The sequence below is a fragment of the Coturnix japonica genome, chromosome 8 (assembly GCF_001577835.2).
Source record: "Coturnix japonica isolate 7356 chromosome 8, Coturnix japonica 2.1, whole genome shotgun sequence".
Taxonomy (NCBI): domain Eukaryota; kingdom Metazoa; phylum Chordata; class Aves; order Galliformes; family Phasianidae; genus Coturnix; species Coturnix japonica.
In genome coordinates this window covers 7,545,119-7,561,068 of record NC_029523.1, presented here as the reverse complement: position 1 = coordinate 7,561,068, position 15,950 = coordinate 7,545,119, and the positions used below count along the sequence as shown (strand labels likewise).

At 44.4% G+C, this 15,950-nt stretch overlaps 1 protein-coding gene and 1 long non-coding RNA gene across 5 annotated transcripts in view; one reads left to right on the top strand and one right to left on the bottom strand.

Moving 5' to 3' along the window:
• The window catches only part of BRINP3 (BMP/retinoic acid inducible neural specific 3), a 191,153-nt gene extending 176,451 nt beyond the window's left edge, over positions 1-14,702 (bottom strand). Inside the window, exon 1 of one of the 3 annotated variants that reach the window (XM_015869841.2) lies at positions 14,530-14,702. The gene's annotated coding sequence lies outside the window, so the exon portion shown is untranslated. Of the gene's footprint in view, positions 1-11,362; positions 11,772-12,847; positions 12,971-14,529 lie in introns of those variants that run through there. The other 2 variants (XM_015869843.2, XM_015869842.2) reach the window with 2 other exon arrangements.
• Positions 14,703-14,855: 153 nt separating this feature from the next.
• LOC107317312 overlaps positions 14,856-15,950 on the top strand; it is a 33,632-nt gene continuing 32,537 nt past the window's right edge. For both annotated transcript variants that reach the window (XR_004308155.1, XR_004308154.1), the window contains exon 1: positions 14,856-15,279. This is a non-coding gene — a long non-coding RNA (uncharacterized LOC107317312). The remainder of the gene's footprint in view (positions 15,280-15,950) is intronic.

Sequence of the window (15,950 nt, the reverse complement as noted above, 5' to 3'; positions counted from 1 at the left end):
TCAAGTAATCATTAACATGCAAAAAACCCTTCAGATCTGTGAATGCTGTGTGAAGTTCCTATGTTTTCTCTCTAGACTGTTGCTTTTTCTTTCACAGATTGTGTCTATTTACGTGAGATTACAATACCGTGCAAACTTCATGATATCCTACGAACAAGAGCACACAAATTTGAAGCAAAGTAGAAGAGCAATAGCTGATTCTCCTGGGCCATAAAGGCCATTGTGATTATTTCATTGCCATTTCCTGATAAGAATTAGCTCACCGTGAATGAAGAAGCCAGACTAGTCACTTCCAGACAAGCCAGACAAGTTTTTGCATCACAAAGAAGTTAACACACCAACCCCACCACCACCACCCCATCCCACCTCCCACCACTTTCAACTTCTAAACACACTATAAAGACTCTGGGCATGTTTTGTTTACATTACTTGTGGTTCTAAAGGGCATAATGAGAACTGTAGTTTTTTACACCTTACACTGTTACCAGGTTGAGAGCTAAGATAATGTTCAGTGTTTTCTAAATTAACTTTTCAATTGAAAAAATTAAAAAATATTCTTTTTTAAAAAATCATCATATAATGGTTTAATGTACAAGAGATAATAGTTTATTCTTTTGGGTCCTTATTAACACTGAAGTGTTTCAGGGCATTATACTGTCATGATGACTAATTGAATTCATTTTGAATTTAAAATGACAAGAGTGAGACTGGAAAATGAATTACTATGTATAAGTAGAATCTTCCTACATCCAAAGGAAAAGTGAAGAGCTCTCCTCTGTATTAGCCATAACACTACACTTCATGCTATATCATACATTTACCACCAGCAAAACACCTTTAGAGAACCTGCATAATGATCGAAGAAAATTAGCTCCTCGTACAAAAAAAGAAATTAAGACTTTTTCTGAAGGAGTTTAAATATACAGCTGGTCATTGGGGAGAGTAAAACAAGTGTGTTTCTAACTGATACTTATCCACTTGTGCATATCGCCCAGTCATTGCAGAAACTGTCTGCATATCATGAATTCTCAGAACACCCTTGAGAGAGAAATTCCTACCTCAGTCTAACAAACAGGAAACTGAAGCATGAAAAGACCAAGGCTAAGATTTTGCAAGCTGCCAGGGGATTTAAGTATGTATTCTGTGTTAAAAGACAGCTTTGAAAATCTTATCCTAAGGAATTTTCCTAAGGCTACATTGTGAAAGATCTCTCAAGATTTTAAATACTCAAATTCACTAACAAATTCAAATATCTGAAAAACAATTTTCAAATATAGGTATGTGGAACATACAGAGGTTGTAGTTAGAACAGATACTGCGGAAGTCCAGGGAGAAATGATCTGAATTAAATTTGTGGGAGAGCACCTGCTGTTTTCAGAGTGGGCTGTGAGAACTGAAAAATAAACGAGCACCTGGTAAGTAACTGATGTGGTGGATTTTAGAGTGGAAGAGACACTCTGTAAAGAAGACACTTCAAATAAAATGGCATATCAACATGCTGCCTCTTTAAAGCACTAGCTTAGAGGACAATTACCAAGCATAGGTGCACAGCCAAATTACTTTCCACTATCCCCAGCGTTTCACCCAACTACTACTTGCAAATGCTGATGAGTCTTCATCCTTTCCCCTTCTAAATTCTGAGGTTATATTAAGCTCAAGAAGCATATTTTTTAGAAATCTGTTAGAAATCTGTGGTCCTCACAGGCATTAATGCAAAATGAATTTGACTGGGTAACTTTTGGGAATGCTTCTGGGAAAGCTACGCCTTATGTTTCATGAACATGAAAAGGGTTCTGAAAATTGGTAAAATCCATGCATTAATTCCAGCTGAGAATGTAGTCCTGGCAAGTACAAAACAAACACTGTGACCACTGGGCCAAATATCACCAAGCTTCACCTGGCAGCAAGACCACAGGAAATCTGTAACCTGTTTGTTCTCTATTTTATGGGGCAATACAGAAAATTTTTCTTTTTTTCTTTCAGGAAAATTCTTCTAACATTAGAAATGGTATATGATTGCATAGGAGTGGGTTATAAGGTCACTAAACTGCTGCATCTAAAAGTTCAAAAATTAAGTGTTTATTTCTGTGTTGAGCTCTCTTGCATAAGGACCATGAACTGATAAATCATGCATTCTAAACTACACACAGTAATATGGACTGAGGGCTATGGATATATATCCCTTCCACTCTTACTCATGGAACAGTGCTTGCACAATCTCTGCCAGCATCACAGAAATGAATGCAGCACTGTCTCCATCATTCTCCCTTTTTGCTTCTTAGAGGAATCTCCCTCTGACAGTGGAAAGGCCAAAGAACTTTGGTTTAGAATTCTGTGGAAACAGTGAAACAACCCAGTTCTCCCATGGAAGGATGATGTCCCTCTATGCTGGAAGGATTCTGTTGGATAAAAAATTACTTTGTGGTAAAATGTTTAGCTTTGTAATTCACAGATATGTCTTTTCAAAATAAACTGAGGTTTAACAAGGCCAAGTGCTGGGTTCTGCACTTTGGCTACAAGTACCCCATGCAGAGCTTGGGGTTGAGTGGCTGGATGACTGCGAAGAGGAAAGGGACCTGGGAGTGTTGGTCGATGCTTGGCTGAACATGAGACAACAGTGTGCCCAGGTGGCCAAGAGGGCCAACAGCATCCTGGCCTGTATAAGAAAGTGTTGCCAGCAGGAACAGAGAGGTGATCATCCCTCTGTACTCAGCACTGGTGAGGCCACATCTCGAGCATTGTGTTCAGTTTTGGGCTCCTCACTACAGGAAAGACATTGAGGCCCTGGAATATGTCCAGAGAAGGGCAACAAAACTGGTGAGGGGTCTGGAGCACAGGCTGAGAGAGCTGGGATTGTTTAGTCTGGAGAAGGCTCAGGGGAGACCTCATTGCACTCTTCAACTTCCTGAAGGGAGGTTGTGATGAAGAGGAGTTTGGCCTCTTCTCCCAGGCAACAAACGGGACCAGAGGAAATGGCCACAAGTTGTACCAGGAGAGGTTTAGACTGGACATAAGAAGGAACTTATTCTCTCAGAGAGTGGTCAGGCACTGCAATGGCTGCCCAGGGAGGTGGTGAAGTCACTGTCCCTGGCATTGTTCAAGAAGTGTCTGGATGAGGAGCTACGAGACATGGTTTAGTCGTTTGTTGTAGCAATGGTAATGGAAGGATGGTTGGACAAGATCATCTTGTGGGTCTTTTCCAACTTTGTCATTCTATGATTCTATGAAACTGATGGGCTTATTCATGAAAAATGTGTTCTGTCTCCAAGACTGTGTTTTCAGATGCAAATCACAAATCTAGTTTTCTCTGAATTAAGCAACATAATAATTGACAAATACATTTCCCTTTAGAAACAATGGTAACAACAACAACACTCTGAGTGTCAGAGATTGCTCTTATTGCTGTAAGATCATGGGTTATCAGCTTATGACACTGTATTTTCACTTCTTCATCTGAATTGTGGAGATGATCTTGTACTCAACTTTTGGCAAATTAACAGTGTTAAATGAATGAGATCTGGGAATGTGCTTGTCCTTGAAATTCTCACACAGTCCAGTGTAAACAGAAAAGCCAAGAAGCTGATGATGTGCCACGGAATAAAAGAGCAGAAAGTGCTGGAATGGGCATGGGCTACACAGGAGGAAGAAAAAGCAGGGAATGTGCTATGCGCTGCTTTCAACAATTACACACATCTTGTTCTTCAGACTCATATATCCAAATCCAAAGAATAAACTCTCCCAAGCTGAACTTTCTGCAGGATAGCAAAAGGACACATGAAATAAGGTTGTCTTGCTCTCCTAAGCAGCCATTTGACAGTGGTCACTTTCACATGTTAGCTTTCAAGAACCAAAAGGACAATGCAGTGACAAAGAAAGGCAGGATGTACATCTGGCAGAACAAAAAAACAGAATAGAGTTTGGGGAATTAGAGGATGGATAGCTGTCTGCCACCAGATCTGATACACACGAGGTTCAGGATACAGTTGCTGTCAGGATGCAAAAATAGAAAGCACCTAGGTAGAATGTATGGTCAACAGATGATTTTCTGTGTGTATGGGGGGAATGGGGGTTGCATAAACTTGTTTTCTGTTCAGTCCACACCTAGGAACTGTCATCAAATGAAGGCTCAAAAGCAGATACATTGGCAAATCTGAAAGGAGAAAATAATTCTACACTTAACATCCTTAAAGGAATTCTGGACTTAAAAATACATGGGATCTTCATATCAGGTCTTGACATTTGCTGTGACTACATGCACCCTATTAGAAACATATTTTCTTTGTTCAAATAGAGCTTCACCCACTGTTGAATTTCAGCTTTCTTCTCTACTGTCTATGTGAGACAAGGATAAGACTGCAGTAAGTACATTCCCAAAAGCCAAAACAAAAAACAAATGGGATGTCTGAATTTAGCTCTGTTTGCAATGTGAGTTTCAATTGTCATGGCTTGCATGGTTGCCAATGGAAAGTGCATTGGTGTTTGCTCTGTATAAGCAGCAATTCACCCCTGTAGTGTCTGTGAGCGTGTAACTGGATGTACCCACATGATTTTTATTGCATCTCTGTACAGATAGTGCCAGATTCCTTGGTCCTTGAAGTACACTGCAGCTGTCAGGTACGCTGAGGTAATTGTTTTCATGCTAAAAGACCTATCTTTTTTCTTTGCTGCTCAGCTAATGTAAAAAGCCCTTAGGTATGCCTTCAATCTCTTAATCCAAGTTCATCCTCCTTCACAAACCTCCTGTTTCAGCAGACAGAATAGGGCAGCATCCCCAAATTACAATTTGAGGTTTTCTACCTCGTAGAGTTAGGCTGCTCCTCTGGGGAGCATCCTGTGGGAAAGCAGCGAGCTGCTGGGAACACAGATGGGCCTCAGTGGCCCCTACTGGCTTCAGTCCACAAAGCCAGGGCTCTGGGTTCAGCCTTCCATGCCGCCCTGAGTGTTTCTGGTTTGCCTGCCTCATCCCCAGCCACTGTGTCATCTCTTGCACTGCTACACCTGTCCCTGCCTGACATAGAGAGAGAGGTTCCTCTCTATGTCCTTTACAGATAAAATCCATCAGTTATACAAGGAGCTAAAGCAATGATGCTAAATTCTGGAACATCTGAGCAGGACTCTGCCTGACCCCTTAACATTCAATTAACATCCAGTTTCCATACTGGTGTCTCATAAGATCAGGAACCAAGGGTGAAATCTGACAAATCAGTATGTACGGAGTGCTTTCAAATAATTTGATGACAAAAATTGTATAAGGTAAAAAAGAAAATATTCACTCTACTAATGGAGTAGCCAACAATTTTTGTAGCTACTTAAAATATAGGGTTCGGAAGATTCTGTAACAGCTGCCCAGGAAAGGAAATGGCAGCCTTGGATAAAACAGAAGTTTCCTTGAGGTTACTGAAGCTCTAATATTGCTTGTAAAATGATGAAGAGAAAAAAAATAATGAGATGCATCTATCCTCTGGTCTTAAGATGGGTCAAAGAGGGACAAAAAAGCAACTGAATAAAGGACATACAGACAAAATCCATCTGACAGACAAGTTTCATGTTCTTCCAGCCCCTCAGAAATCTAACAAAGTCCATAAGCTCTTGTTTCGAATTCTGACAACTAAAGTCATGGGTCTGGGGTTTCTAAAAATCAATTTGTCAGTTTAGTGCCTTAGTTCAAGTATGGGATATTGCTCTGTTGTGTTAGCTAAGTAACATCTGATGGAGAGTTTGCACTCTTCTTGATTTTATTTTCCAGGTTAAAATTAGTTTAGACCAGTAGTTAGAAATAATCTCCATATAAATCTAATAGAACATCATTTGTCTGTCACAACATCTCTGGATTCATTTCAGTGGATGACTTTATGTACTTTGTTTCTTATTGTTGATATCCAATAAAATGGTAATGTTTTTGTTTTGCTTTTCCACTAGGTCCTTCAGACAAAGGTGCTCCAGAGCTCATAACGTATTTTACAGCTTATTTCACAGATGGTGGAGCTGATTTTCAGCTGTTGTCAATGGACAGTTAAAATTCCTCTCAGATTCCCAGGCTTCAGCTCATTTACGCTAGCAGGAAAAAAACCCAGACTTATACCATCAAAGCCCTGTTGGAAAAATGTGTGTAACCTGTTGTGCATGCTGCAAAGACAGAACTCAGAGGATTCAAGAGCCCAGAGCTCTGATCCTTCCGTAAACTGTTGCATGACTTTGTGTAAGACCCTTTGCCTGAACATTTTAAGCCTATAACCAGTATATGGGCAATAGCCAGATCCTCTTAAATGTTCGTGTTAAAGCTATTAATTTTTTATAGCGAGAGAGGGACTTTATGGCTGACTGAACAAAGATTCAAGCTTCAGCAAGTCAGTCTGGACCTAATTGCATCTCAGGATGGATAATATACAAGGCTTGGTTGTAAAAGTAATAATTATGTCATGTGTACTGGGCAGCCTGCAATCTCATATAAATACAGCAGTGAAGCTTCCTCATAAATCTTCTTCCTAAACATGATTATGATACATTAGTTTTGGGAAAATAAAAGTTGTTTGTCACTTTTTGGACAAATTTAGAAGGAATTAGAAAATTAGAAAGAAGAAAAAAAAAAAGGAAATTTCTGTTAAAAGATACCCTTTTTGTGAACATCATGTTACAAGAAGAGAAAGTCTGAGCTATAGTCTCATCACCAATTACAATCTCCCAACTGTTTTAATTTAGCTAAGTGATAGTCTGAAACCATGGTGGGGCAAAATTATCACTTTTTCTTGTTGCAGTTGATAGAAAAGCACATTCCGATTTAATAGAGAGATGTTAAGCAAATGTTGAAAAGCTTTAAACTTTCCTCTAGTATCTTTTCAGTGCAGAACAGGGGCCACATTGTCTACATTTCTTATTAGAGAATACAGATCAGTGTAGTCTCTCTGGATATGAGGAACATAAGATTTCTTTATTACATCCTCACCTTTTCTTTTTTCTTTTCTTTCCCCTCCAGAAAGACTGAAAAAATGTTCTAGACTTTACCCAGTCAAGACAGACCTGCATGGAAATACTAATCTGTTTGAGGAATACCTTTCAAAATACGGCACCTACTATTTCTCCAACTAATACAAATAAACCTGATATACATATGTTAACATATAGCTTAAATTTACTTAGTAGGCTACTAAAGCTTTTACTTTTTAAGGTAATAAGTCAGACTCATCTCCCGCTGGAGCAGTAATTAAGAAGAACATCATCAACTAATGGCTGTCACCAGCTAATGGATCCATGTGAAATAAATTCTTCATTACCAGAGGCTGACATCAGGATGAGTCTCAACTTGCATAAACATTACTGCTTTACATTAAGAAGCATATTCATCAGAAATGTTGTTACAAAACTGAGGAATAAGGTATTTAATCCGATAAATGCTGAACAGCTACATGTTCCTAAAGAACAATGATGGGTGACATCTCTGCCCTGTATACCTGTCCACATTTCAAGATGGAGGAACAAAAAGAGGAGGGCTAACATTCTGCTTGCACTGTGTGAGGTATTTCTAAGTATTTCCTGTAAGGCAGTGCTGATATGACTGCTGTTAAGATGTCAAAGTACACATATATATATCTATCTATACAGTACACTTATGTACAATGTCATGTTCAAAACAGGACAGTTCTAGCCCTTGGAGTTATATACTAAGCTAAAAAGCAAAACAAAACAAAACCAAAAAGATAAAATTTGCTGTAATAAATGTTTGCTCTGTATAACCTCTAAACTTCCAATGCATAGGGACCATTAACATTTTAGGTGAAAGCTAGCCATTAAACAGTGTATTTCTACTTGCCACCTTAACCCACAGTATCATTTTTCAGTGTTTTACACCTGTGAAAGTAAGACCCCTTAGAAATAGTTTCAAATAGGAAAAATATGAGAGGGAAGGGAAGGGAAGGGAAGGGAAGGAAGGAAGGGAAGGGAAGGGAGGAAGGAAGGGAGGGAGGAAGGGAAGGAAGGGAAGGGAAGGGAAGGGAAGGGAAGGAAGAAGGGAAGGGAAGTGAAGGGAAGGAAGTGAAGGGAAGGGAAGGAAGGGAAGGAAGGGAAGGGGAAGGGAAGGGAAGGGAAGGGAAGGAAGGGAAGGGAAGAGGGAAGGGAAGGGAAGGGAAGGGAAGAACATATAATAGATTTTAATAATCCCCTCTAACTTCAGAGTCACCCATGGTCACTTAACCATATATTTTTGTTATTTCAAATGGTTTTATAAGCACTGAAAGAGCTACATTAGCTCTGCAGAGTCCTCAGCAGTCATGAATGACATGGGATTAAAGATATAAACTAGTGCTTTCGTTCCCCAGATTTAAGTCCTTTACTTGCAATGTGTGGTAAATATCCTAAAATACACATTTTTCATTAATCATGTGCTGGTAAATGTGGGAGTGAAAGCGTTACTGAAAATGAGTAGAATCTTTTAATCACCATTAATGTGAGTGGTACAGCAAAGGTACCTGACTGATGAGCCTTGAGATCTCACCTCGTTATTAGAGAAACCACTACAGTTTAATAGCATTAATTTAGCTAACAGTACATATTGCCTGGTCAATCTCCTTTTCAAGGTGGAACAAAATCTGTGGCTTTTGTGAAAAGCTCATTAAATATGTAAAGCTTTGACATGACAGAGGGTGTTCTCTCTTCCTCCTGCCAGCTTGTTATTTTGTGGCACACAGAGTAAATGGAGACTTCCAATGGGAGATGGGAAAACAACTGTGCTAATAATTGATCACATGTATGACCCAAGGCAAAAGAGCAATTACACAGATCATATGTGTGGAGGAATGAATGGATGGATAAGTATGGTGCATGTTATACATATTTATATACTCTTGTGTCTATGTATAGAAAAACTATCTATCTGTATATATTCACACTTAATATTATACTACATGTGAGCTATTAATGTCAGAGCTAGGCAGCCAAAATAACCACATTACAGTTCCAGCAGCAGGATGATTTAAGTCGTGACGTACCAAATGCCTGCAGCTCAGTGGAATCCTTCAGAAAATGGAACTCTTCATGTTCTTCAACTTTATGCAGAAAAATGATGATTTATCAGTGATGGCAGAATATGAAGATGTAGAGAAACGTGAGATCACATTAAGAAATTTTCAGTTCTTTACTATTTTAATGATGTCTGCATCACAATATGCAATGCCTTGTACAACTCTGTATGCAGCAAGTAGCTTCATGATGCTTGCTTCTTTTTCTTTTTTTTTTTTCCCTAAAACTGAAGTTCATTTTGATTCCAAATTATTATCTTGGAAATTGATCTTGCTTTCATTGAAGTTAATAGCAATGCTCTGATCTCCTTTAATAGAGCGAGATCAGGCCCTCCGTGAACAGCAGACATATTGAACAATAGGAAAGCAATACCACAACAAGAATGTGGTTGCAATTTAAAAATGAATTAAATAAATAAATGCTTGCTTGCTCTTATGAGGATATAGGATAAGATTAAGAGGAAGACTAAGCCAGTTCTCATAAAGTGACTATTGTAAGTTACTGCCTGCAGCAGTCTATCAGGGCAAGTTTGTTTTTAATGCAGCCTATCTGAGAGTGTATTTTGGCTCCCTATGTCAAAGAACATTTCTGGTGATTTCACTCCCAAATGAGATTGCTAGTATCTCAGGAGTGAAAGCAACAACAAAAAATCAATCTTTACTTCTGATTTTGAGAGGGATGAACCCTTGGGAGGAATAAGGAGCTGCACTTGACATCTAGAAAAGACTTAAATGTTTCTAGAAAGTACAACTAGTGTCTTGCACCACTTCCTTTTTCTCCTAAGCAAAATCTTAGGTAATACTTTTGATCTCCCAGTTTTTGATCTCCCAGTTTTCTATTCAGACTCTCAGAGACCACTCACAAGTCAAGCTTGCTGCTAAAAATTGAGTTCTTTAGTTTTAAGCAGATGTTTTTGTTAAAACCTCAGGAAGGATATTTTCAAGTCTGCTCATAGTCAGATGTGATAACTCAGTTCCAAATTAATCCAGATGAAATAAAACTATTTTAGTCCCATAAATCACTGTCTCCGCCTAGGGCTGAGAGGAGCAAAATCACAGTAATTTGTGTGAGTAGAGAAGTAACTTTTCAGACACACACTGATGTAAACAATGAGTAGGCTCCTGTAATTAATTCTTCACAACAGTGTTCAGACAGTAGTAGGAAAAAAAGAAATGGGAAAAGATGAGACAGGGTGATTACATCACTTGAGGATCCTCAAGTTGTTTTGTTGGCTTGTTGAACAAATGCTGCCTTCTGCAGTAAGATCTGTAAAACGTTCAGCTGCTTGTTTTCACATTCCCTAGTTAACGTTTTCCCTCACAGTGTTTCATTATTCCATGAACATCCCAAACACAGCAACTCTAGTGAACTTGGCATCTGCTGGGGAGGTGAGCTCTCACTGGAAGTGGATCAGTTCACTGAAAATATAACCCATCTTTTTCTTTGGTTTTCTTTTTTCCTTGCTTAGATTATGTACGTGCCTTACAGAGGAAAAAAAAAATGGTTGAAGGCAAGATATTGTAGCTAGTTTCTTTATGTAACTCTGATAATTAGCACAGCAACAGTGTCTCAGACTACTGCTCACTGCCATGCTCAGATGCAGAGAAGACATACGCATGGAACGTTTCTGTTCTCAAAGCCAGGTCTTATGGTAAAGCTGGAGGAGCACACATAAAATGAGTAACCGCAAGCTCTACTTGTGCTGGGCACTGACAGCAGTCTGTAAACTGAGATCTAAATGGATTGCTCCTCTGAAGTTATTCCTTTCACCTTGTAAATGCAAGTAGGGCCACTCCAGCTTTATCTCCTTATACTTATCATGTCAGAGCCACCTATCTCTGGAAATACACACTGTAAGGTGTATCTGATCTCACTTTTTATCGCATTCTTTTATAATACCATATTTAAATACTGTTAGATGTCAGCAAATAAGTTATTTTAGCTTCTGCTGTCAGACTTGTTTGTCAGATACATACCTCTGAATTGCCCCCCTTATTTATTTATTAATTTATTTTTCCAAATCAGGTCTATCTCACATTGGCCTTCATTTCATATGGGTCCACGACTGATTTTGATGCAGCCATCACAGAACATCCTTCACTTATCACTCGCATTACATTTTTTTGCCAGTCACGGATCTACTTTGCTTCACATGCATACACTTCCATAACCTCTAGAAGAAATTACTACCACTTGAAAAAGAAAAATAATCTCAAACAGTAAATCACAGCATATTCCACTTCTCCCCACTCTGCACTGTACGATTTAACACTTAATGAAACGTATGCAGAAAATGCACTGGAATCCAGGAGTGAGCCACAATACAGACTGCTGGTAACAAAGCCCTTACCTTTGCACACGCATGCCGATCTCTAAGCAGCACAGGAATCGTAGCCCCCAAAAATCAGTTCTCCTGTCTTCCGATATACGGTGTCAGTTTACACCCTGTTTTCTTTACCTCGCTTTTTACACTGTGCTACATACGGTTCATGCTCCTGGTGCCTGGGATTGGCTGGTGCGCCTATGAGGTGCGCTCAGGACTCACGCCTGGAGCACCCTGCAGCCCCGATTAACTCTTTCCACCCGAGCTCTCCGGCTCCCTCGTCAAGTCCGCCCAGCCGGGCGGGGCACACGCCCCGACCTCCGGGGGGTTCGCTTTCCTCTTCCCTTCCGAAGGGGAAGGCGGCGGGCGCACGGAACTTCCTTCTCCCGCGGAGGATGTGGCGAGGGGGGGTCCCGGCAGCCTGGGTCCGACACTCGGCTGCGGGAGCTCCCACTGTCCGGAGCTCCTCCTGCAGCTGCGGGCAGTGCCGTACCACCCTACCCCCCACCCCGCCGCCTCCTCCCCCGAGAGGGGTAAGAGCAATTCGGAGGAACGGAGCGGGGTTACGTCCAGGCAGAGGAGCAGGCAGGCTGTCTGCCTACATGCGTCTTTAAAGGAGTTTCCTCCCTCGGAGCCCCCTCCCAGGTGTCCGCCTGCCACTGCCAATATTTGGAATTGGAAAATTAGCTCCTGACCGACAAGGAGTCCCGAAGCCTCACAGCCTCAGAGAGTCTGAAGGTGACAGAGGAGGTGACAGCAATTCCTGACAGCGAGGCCAGTCACAAACAAGCAGAGAGAAAAAAGGGAAGAAGGCTATTTCTGACCATTCCCCCAGGACTGGGCTGAGAGGCTCGGGAGGTATTTACCCGCTGCCACTCCTTTGTACAAAAAACAAAAGAATCAACCGAACAGAAGCCAAAACCCGCCGGGCTGCTCCCTGGCACTCCCATTTTCTCCGAGTCATCCAGCCCTGGGTGGGCAGTGGGGATCCTCTGGTCTGGAAGCGCGGAACGCGGGAAATGAACCACTGAGGCTAATGGGAATCTTCCTATTACACATGCCTCACGCTCGCCGCATACTATCGCCCATTAAGACTACATTAATTGCATTGATTTATTCGATGTTTGTACGCAAAGGGTCTGTTCCCCCCTTCCCCGTCTGCCGAACCCACCCTGCCCGTGAACTGCCCGAGCACCGCTGCCATCCATCGCCGTGACCGCGATCTGAACTACTCGCTGCCCGCATTCCCTGCCCTGCCATCTCCCACCGCTGCCAGCACAGGGGGAGCGCGGAGTGCTCCGAACCTCGGGCAGCGTTCTGCTGATGGGCACATCAATCTCTTCTGCAGCGCGCTACCATTTAACTGGCGTGCTGAGGTGCTTCTCACCGGGAGAGTTATTCCCACAGAGAGTTAACCCTCAGGGCTTCCTGCTAGTTCTTAATACTGAGACAAAAACAAAGAACAAAAAAAGAAGGGTCAGAAATTGGGTAGAGCTTTGGAAATGCACTTACCTAGGTAATCCTCTATACCTAGGAAGGGAAGGAGGTCTGAATGCACAGAAACTTTCCTTGAGGAGCATGGTGTGGGAGGATCCCTGCAGCAGCAGATTCAGGAGAAGCGCCCGGGGTTTGGTTAATGATCCCAGCCCGGTGCTAGGGACCCGGGGGAAGGGGGACGGGCGGACAAGGGAGGCACTGACGGCAACGGTTAACCCGGCGGGGGAACGGGCTATGGGAAAGGATGGAGCCGGGGCAGGGGTGTGCTGTCCAGCTGCCGGGAGAAGAGAGGAACTGGAAGAAGGATGGATTTTGGATTCCTCGCCTGAAAGGCTTTCTCTTACTCCCCTTTCCCCCTTCCCGACATCAGCCAGCAATTTGGAGGCGGAGGGAGGAGGGGAGGGAAGCAGTCTCGGGAGCACGGTATTGAAGAGGGCATTGATCTTTTCGGTTCTCTGCTTGCCACCAGGCAATAAATTCAGATCTCGTGTCTTTCTCACTGGCACCTCCACCTGCTTGCAAGCCCTGAGCACCGTCCTTGCGATCTGTGCACGTACTGCTGTGGAGACATGACTGCATGCACACACACACACACACACACACACACACACACATATCGCGCACGCTAAATGACAGAGTTAAATGGAGCTCGGTCAATACCTCCTCGTGAGAACTAACATGTTCCCTCCCTACCTTCTGTTATTGAACGTGGGTGGATCTCTGCCTTTAATTAGAGACACAGAAACGTTGGAAGCATCAGCCGCAAATAGCACCATAACGGCACTCATCCTTTTTTTAACAACAACTATTTATTCCCCTTGGTCCTATTCTGTATTTTTATTTCGAAGTAAAGAAGTCCCTACTTGATCCAAAGCACAGCCTTCACTTCGGAAAGCGGCAGGTGGAGGCGCATATATATACATATATGTACGTTTTGTGCAGACGGCGCCTGTTCTCTACCCCTGGCGAGCTCTAACCCAGCATCCCCCACTCCGGCGGTTCCGAACCAGGTGGTGCTGCGGTGCACAGCACCCCCCAGCCCGGCGGTACCGAACCCAGCGGTGCTGTCAGCCGCAGCCCTCCCCCACTCCCCACGCTGTCCCCCGCGCGCAGCCCGGCCGCTGTCACCCTCCAGTGCAAGCGACAGGACGGAGCGAGTGGGGATCTGGGGATTCCTTCTGTGCCCTTCCGATCCCTTCTGGGGCACGTTTCCCCTCCCCCAATACAATCCGAGCTCCTTCGGGAATCAGTGAGGGCAATGAACTTTTCCTCCGAGCCTTTCCGCCCGCCCTTCCCCCCCGCCCCCCTCCAACCCCCTGCGATGAGCTGTGCCTGCAGGAGTTAAACTTAGGGAATGTAGCAGGTAGAGGGGCTGATGGAAGCATTAATACAGGGTGATGCATAAGCGGCGGAATGGCATAAAGGCTGCGCGTGTGAGACTGCGGAGCGGTGCGATGTAGCGCCGGGAGCTGTGACTAACGCACGGAACGGATCCGTGCAGGCAGGGCTGGTGCTTCCAATTCCTTCGAGTTCGGGAAGCGAAGCGAGCCGCGCTGCTGGGAGGCTGAGAGGCAAAGCGAGGCAACGGAGAGGCTGCTTTTCTTTCCTTTTTTTTTTTTTTTTTTTTTTTTTTTCCCTCTTTTAAGTGTCCTTTTGTTGAAGACAAGCAAACTAAATGTGAAATAAAACCTACTCACCGGGTGACATTTCAGGAAGCGAAGCGGCTGTGAGCAAAACGCATCCCGAATCCAAACGTACAGTCCATATCTCCGGCTTCAGGCTAAAGGAGGGATGGGCATGGTGGTGGGACTTTGGAAACCATCAGCAGTTCCGTGTGGCACAGCAGCAAGTACAACACCCATACACACCGTGCGTGCGTGTGTGCGGGGGGAGGCACGGGGCCCACAGACACTGGTGGGGGGAGTGGAGTGGAGGGGCGGAGGAGGAGAGAGGGTAGGAAATCCGAATAGCAAGAGGAGTTGCAGGGAGGGGTTAAGATTTATTTTGTTCCCTGTTTGCGGGGCTTTGGTTGGGTCGGTTTTATTTTTATTTTCGTTTTTACTTATTCCTTTTGTCTGTGTGTGTGTGTGTGTGTGTGCGGTGATGGCGGTGCTCCTCAAGGAAAGAATAACAAACGGCGGGATGCGCACAGCGGGCAGGAACCGAGGGGCTGCGCCGAGTCTGCTCGAGCACAGCCCAGACCGAGCCGGTAGCGGGAGGCTGCGGAGGGCCGGGGCGGCTCGGCGGGGCTCTGCCGGAGGGGCTGCCGGCGGCACCGACCCCCTCGGGGAAGGCGGAGAGAGGGGGAGAGGGCAGCGGGATTCGGGCAGCCGCTGGGGCCGCGGCCGGACGGAGGGCAGCCCCGGAGCGGCTGCTGGGCGGCGCGGCGCCCGCTCATCCTCCACCCGCAGCCGCCATCCAGCGAGCCGCGGCGGCGGTACCGAGCGGTAAGAGGAGCCCTGCCTTCCGCCTCTCCCCTGTCCTGAGCGAAGCCTTTGTCTCACATCCCTTTGGTTTCCGTGCTGCCTTGTTGGGTTTGTGCTTATTTCCCTCCTTCGCGCAGACAGTCCCCCCGCAGCCGCCTCTCCCCGCCGGCGCCCGTCTGCTACCCGCAGCTCGCAGCCAAAGGACCTGCGGGGCGGAGCGGCGTCTCGGAGGGCCTCGGAGCTGTGGGCATCGCGGCAGAACGCAGTTGTCCGGTGGCGGAGGGTAGGGCTGGACAACGTTCCTGTTGAGCATTCGAGTCCCCCCCCTCGCCACCCTCCCTGCCCTGCCTAAGGGAAGCATCCCTATTCGCTCCCCCTTTCTTGGAGCTCCTCGGCTCTCTGTATGGAAATCACGATCTGGCTTGGTGGAAAAAAATCTCCCTTTTCCTCACATAGTGGCTCCAGAGTGTGTGCTGAATTTCAAGGGGTATGTATGGGAGGGGAGGCAGCGTCAGCGTTCGTGGAGCATGATCCTCCTTGCTACCTCTCCAGCTCTGTCACACTCCTGCATACGTGTGCTGTAAGCAGACCTGTGTTTATGGTTAATAAACACGTCTTTCCATAGGTACCGTTATCCTGAGAGCTTGGCATTAATAAATCGAAATCTAGCCGCTGACAGGGAACAGGCTGCA